The sequence below is a fragment of the Triticum aestivum genome, chromosome 1A (assembly GCF_018294505.1).
Source record: "Triticum aestivum cultivar Chinese Spring chromosome 1A, IWGSC CS RefSeq v2.1, whole genome shotgun sequence".
Lineage (NCBI taxonomy): Eukaryota > Viridiplantae > Streptophyta > Magnoliopsida > Poales > Poaceae > Triticum > Triticum aestivum.
Genome location: NC_057794.1, coordinates 180,623,397 through 180,629,982, shown reverse-complemented (window position 1 = coordinate 180,629,982; position 6,586 = coordinate 180,623,397).

Genomic DNA, 6,586 nt, shown 5'->3' with positions numbered 1-6,586 from the left:
CGTGAAGACGGAGTAGTAAGCAACCAGCGAGGGGGAACGAACTGCCCCTGTTTCCTCTGCTTATAAAGAGGGACGGGGCGGACGTTTCTCCCTTCCGAATAAAGAACCACCCACGATCTCTCCCATGATGCTGCATTCAACGCGTGCCGTTAGGGGATAGCGCGGTGGATACGGAGCGAGATTCGGCGTGGCCCAGTCCGCGTGTGCCCGTGCCCTGTCTTGGGCCTGGCCCAACAGCGCTCGGCACCGTGTCTGGCCCAGGCCCGGGGGCTCCTGTCGGTGTACTAGAATAGCGGTACCCTAGTACCCCGAACTTGTGCATGGGCAGTTGCAACACCCCGCGGCAAGGTTTGCCGGGCGAACGCCAAGATCCTCCTTGGTTCCCTTGGGGCCATTCAAGAACAAAGTATTTAAGCTCAGGAGACAAGGCCCCGGCAAGAGGAGCTTGCCGGGAAGGCCAACCAAGGCACTTCAAGGAACTTACCGCGACGCGCCACGCGCTCCGGCAAGGCAACAAGGCCCCGACAAGAGGAGCTTGCCGGGAAGACCAACCAAGGTACCTCGAAGCCCGGTGAGCGACAAGCCTCCGGACCCGACAAGATAACAGCAGCGGCAAGGCGCTTGCCGCGGCAGGCGGCCACTCTGTGCCCACGCTCCAGCGCATCCACCAACGTGTCGCTCTGGGGGCCTCTCCAGGAGCGCGTGGCGGGAGGCTGTGCAGCCAGCGGTGCGCAGTGGCATCCGAAGCTGACAAGATCGCCATCGTGGCGAATGGTGGCGCCCCTAACAGTCCTTTTCTGCACTGTTTGGGCGACTCGGACGGGCATTTAATGCCCTTGTCCCCTGCCATCAGGATTAGGTAGGGTGCACTGTACAAGTAACTGTACCAACCACCTCACTTTTTACATTTGTACCCTTCTCTACATTGCCACCTGTCGGTGACCTCTTTAGCGTATAAAAGGAGGCCCATGCGCAACGTAGAGGGGGTTCGGTTCGGTTCGACTCATTCGTGAGCCAGAAAACACTTAGCTCTCGCAAGCAAGAACACGAGATAATACAACCAGACAAGCAGCAGTAGGAGTGTTATCTCTCCGGAGAGCTCCGAAGCTGGGTAAACTGCTCGTGTGCTTCGCCTCGATCTGCTCTTTGTGCGATCTCCGCCCCCCGCCGAACCGAAAGGGGCCCGGTCTGCCGGCCCCATAGGTGTTCGTGGATCAGTTTCCCCGACATTAAGATTGATGAAAAAGGGACTGGAGAAGAGTCAACTTTAGGTAGAAGGCATCCCAATATTTCGGAGGGTAAAAATCTTGTTGAGAAAATTGATGAAAGTGGGTTTGGAGAGGTCAAAACTTTAGCTAGTGTTGTGCCCACTCTTTTGGATTACAAAGACTTTAATTATGATAGTTGCTCTTTGATTGATTGTATTTCTTTGTTGCAATCCATGATAAATTCACCCCATGCTTAGGAACAAAATAAAGCTTTTACTAAACATATTGTTGATGCTATGATGAAAGCTCTTGAAGAAAAATTGGAATTAGAAGTTTCAATTCCTAGAAAATTGCATGATGAATGGGAATCTACTATCAAAGTCAAGATTAAAAATTGTGAGTGTTTTGCTTTGTGTGACTTGGGTCCTAGTGTTTCTACAATTCCGAAATCTTTATGTGATGTGCTTGGTCTTACTAATCTTGATGAATGCTCTTTGAATTTGCACTTGGAGGATTCTACTATTAAAAAGCCTATGGGAAGAATTAATGATGTTCTTATTATTTCAAATAGGATTTATGTGCCCATAGATTTTTTTGTTCTTGATATTGATTGCAATCCGTCTTGTCCAATTATTCTTGGTAGATCGTTTTTACGCACTATCGGTGTTGTGATTGATATGAAAGAAGGCAACATTAAGTTCCAATTTCCTTTGAGGAAGGGTATGGAACACTTTCCTAGAACTAGAATTAAGCAACCTTATGAATCAATCATGAGGGCATCTTATGGATCTCGAACCAAAGATGACAAAACTTAGTTCCTTGCTTTATGCCTAGCTAAGGGCGTAAAACTATAACGCTTGTTGGGAGGCAACCCAATGAATAAATTTTATTTTTTCTTTTGCTTCCTGTTTTTGTGTGTTAGCACAATTATGCTACTATTATGATTGTGTTTTTTGTGTTTTAATTAGTGTGTGTGCCAAGTAAAGCCTTTAGGATCTTCTTGGGTGATAGTTGTTTAATCTTGCTGAAAAAACAGAAACTTTTACGCTCACGAAATTAATTTTCATTTTTTACCAGAGAGCTATAAAATACCCATTCCACTTGCAGTAGATCAATATACAAATTTCTCAGGTCATCCTAATTTTTCAGAATTTTTGGAGTTAAGGAAGTATTCAAAATAGTCAGATTGCTACATACTGTTCTGTTTTGACAGATTCTGTTTTCTTTGTGTTGTGTGCTTATTTTGATGGCTCTATGATTTTCTTTGATGAGTTTTTGCCATAGAAAAGTTGGAGTACAGCAGATATAATACAAAAACAAAATATGAATTGGTTTGATACAATACTTATAGTAGTGATTTATTATTCTTATACTAACGGATCTCATGAAGGTTTTGTTGAGTTTTGTGTGATTGAAGTTTTCAAGTTCTGGGTTATCTTACGATGGATGAAGGAAGGATGGAAGAACCTAAGCTTGGGGATGCCCCGGCATCCCAAGCTATTATGTAAAAATTAGCAACCAACTAAGCTTGGGGATGCCCCCGAGTGGCATCCCCGCTTTCTTCCAATGATCATCGGTATTTTACTCGAAGCTATATTTTTATTCATCACATGATATGTGTTTTGCTTGTAGCGTCTTGTATGATTTGAGTTTTTTCTTGTTTTATTTTGTGTTTTTAATCCTTGCTGGATACACCTATTTGAGAGAGCCAAAATTATGTCATCACTTGTTAGAATTGCTCTCTATGCTTCACTTAAATTTTTATGAGCAATGGACTTGCTCTAGTGCTTCACTTATATCTTTTTGAGCATGGTGTGCTTTAGTATTTCTAAGAAATGCTCTCTTGCTTCACTTAGATTTATTTGAGAGTTAGTAAAATTTTCAAGAAATTATCTCTTGCTTCACTCAAATTAATTTGAGAGAAAGAAAAAATTATTATGCTCATGATCTTCACTTATATTTGTTGGAGCTTGTCAAAAGCAATACATGAAAATTAGTCCCAAAGTGATAGATATCCAAGAAGAATATAATAAAAACTTTCATGAAGATCATTGGACAAAATAAACTTGATTTTTAGTAATAGTTTTGAGATATGATGATGTGATATGTGAGTTATGTTGGTGAGTAATTATGCTTTAGTAAGAATATTGGTGTTAAGGTTTGTGATTCCCTATGAAAGTACGAAAGTCAATAGTCATGCAATGAAATTATATCCTACTTATGGTGCATTATTCGGTGTTATTTATGCTTGATGCTTGCTTATGAGATTATCTGTTTCTTAGTTGGTCGCTTCGCAATCTTTTGCTAGCCTTCATTTTTGCACTAAGTATGATCACTACTTGTGCATCCAAAAACCTTTTACCCAGTTTTGCCGCATGAGTCCACTATATCTACCTATATGTGGTATTTTGTTGTTCTTCTAAGCAAATTTTCATGTGCCATCTCTAATTTTCAAAATAAACTTCTCTTTTGTGTGTTTGTTTCGCTCGCGGAGCGGTGAGGGGTGGCTAATATTTTCCATGCTAGATGTGTTATTCTCAAGATGAGTGTTTATTCACTTGTCATTGCACGATAGTAAGGCAAAGGTATTAGGGATGCCCAGTCCTAAAATGCAAAAAAATTGAATTTACTTTATGTTGTCAAATAATAAATTCCTTGGAAAGTGTTGGCATGGAGGGCAACCGTGGATACAGCTAGCCATGGAAAGTGAAAGTATGGTGGAAAAAGGAATAAACTTTATTTTCTATTTGGGAACCGCCTATGATATATCTATGCATGGAAATTATTGGGAACTCTAAGTCGTTTTCTTTGGTGGGATGGATACACCTCCCAAAATGTTTTTATCTCTAAGTTTTTCGCTTTGATCTCTGGCACCTCTACAAATCCCTACTTCCCTCTGCGAAGGGCCTTTCTTTTACTTTATGCAATTTTTATTTTGAGTCTCCATCTTCTCTTATAAAAGCACCAACTAGGAGGTAATATGATCGTACTTAAGTATTGGGTGTAGCTAATATTCGAGTGTGTTTCATGAATGGATCAATGTTTGAGCATGATGGGCTAGGGATAACTTATTTTAGCATTGATATTTTGAAAGACATGGTTGCTTGTTTATATGCTTAAGTATCTAAATTATCATGTCAAAACTAGACTATTGCTTTGAACAACTAAAAGTCCAATTGTCCATGCTATAAAGAAAAGAATATGATATGACATGATAGGCAGCATTCCACATCAAAAATTCTATTTTTATCACTTACCTACTCGAGGACGAGTAGGAGTTAAGCTTGGGGATGCTGATACATCTCCAATGTATCTATAATTTTTGATTGTTCCATTCTGTTATTGATCATATTATCAATCTTGGATGTTTTATAATCATTTTATAGTCATTTTTTGGTACTAACCTATTGACATAGTGCCAAGTGCCAGTTCTTGTTTTTCCGTGTTTTTTACATCACAGAAAATCAATATCAGACAGAGTCCAAATGCCACAAAACTTTACGGAGAATTTTTATGGCCCAAAAGGAACACAACGGGCCCTGGCTGTGCCTGGAGGGTGCCCCGAGGGGGGCACAACCCACCATGGCGCGCCAGGAGGCCCAGGCGCGCCCTGGTGGGTTGTGCCCACCTCGGGTGCCTCTCAGACTGCCTCTTTGTTCTATAAATACCCCAAAAATCCCAGAACCCTAGGGGAGTGGACGAAATATTCATCCAGCTGCCGCGGAGTCCAGAACCACCAGATCCAATCTAGACACCATCTCGGATGGGGTTCACCACCTCCATTAGTGCCTCTCCGATGATGCGTGAGTAGTTATTTGTAGACCTTCGGGTCCGTAGTTAGTAGCTAGATGGCCTCATCTCTCTCTCTCTCTCTTGATTCTCAATACAATGGTCTCTTGGAGATCCATATGATGTAACTCTTTTGCGGTGTGTTTGTTGGGATCCGATAAACTTTGAGTTTATGATCGGATCTATCTTTTTATATCCATGAAAGTTATTTGAGTTTCTTAAATCTCGTATATGCATGATTGCTTCTAGCCTCATATTTCTTCTCTGATATTTGAGTTTTGTTTGGCCAACTTGATCTATTTATTTTGCAATGGGAAGAGGTGCTTTGTAGTGGGTTTGATCTTACAGTGCTTGATCCCAGTGACAGAAAGGGAAACGACACGTATGTATCATTGCTACTAAGGATAAAACGATGGGGTCTATCTCTACATAGATAGATCTTGTCTACATCATGTCATCGTTCTTATTGCATTACTCCGTTTCTCCATGAACTTAATACACTAGATGCATGTTGGATAGCGGTCGATGTGTGGAGTAATAGTAGTAGATGTAGGCAGGAGTCGGTCTACTAATCTTGGACGTGATGCCTATATAATGATCATTGCCTAGATATCATCATAATTATTTGAGGTTCTATCAATTGCCCAACAGTAATTTCTTTACCCACCGTTTGCTATTTTTCTCGAGAGAAGCCACTAGTGAAACCTACGGCCCCCGGGTCTTCTTTTCTCATATATTTGCCTTTGCGATCTATTTTTATTTGCTTTTATTTTCAGATCTATTAATCCAAAAACCCAAAAATACCTTGCTGCAATCTATCTTTATTTATTCGAAATATGTATATGGCAACCGTGTGGCAGATTGCGAAACTGCCACACGCATCCAACGTCATCAATTCTCTCCCGATTTCCTTCCTTTTTCGCACGACCTCTCGATTTCTTTCCTTTCCCTCACGTCCTCCTCCAATTTCTTTCCTTTCCCACACGTCCTCCCCAATTTTATCGAGCACACCCGCTTGTGCCTTCCTAATTTTCGTAATCGTCATTTATGGCTCCACATGCCTTCTCGATTTTCAGCAAAAATAATGCTTAGACTAGGATTTGATCTCTGGTCTGCAGGTAATTAACAAAGGGAGCTAACCACCTCACCTATGATACTCATTGTTGAAATTCTAAGGGTAATACTGTTTTTGACATGTTTTTGCCTTTAATATGTTAGCACTGAAAAACTTTTTGTTTCAAGCATCGTGGTAACTTTGATCATTGGGAATAAATTTGTTGAACCCGCCCCCCGGTAATTTCTGTAAATAGTACGATAACATTCACGCCATAGACCTGATAATTTAGATACGAACATCGTGGTAACTTTAACCATTGGGGAAAACAAATGCGAAAAGATACCTGATAATTTATGTGTCAATAGATGGTAATATACGCAGCGCACATCTGATAACTGAGGTAGAAGCACCATGGTAACTTTGACCGTAGGGAATTTTTTTAAAGATACTCCGGTAACTTCTGTGTAAATAGCACGGTAGTATACCTCCCTCCCCTGGCATTTTTATGTGTAAATAGTATGAAAACATATGC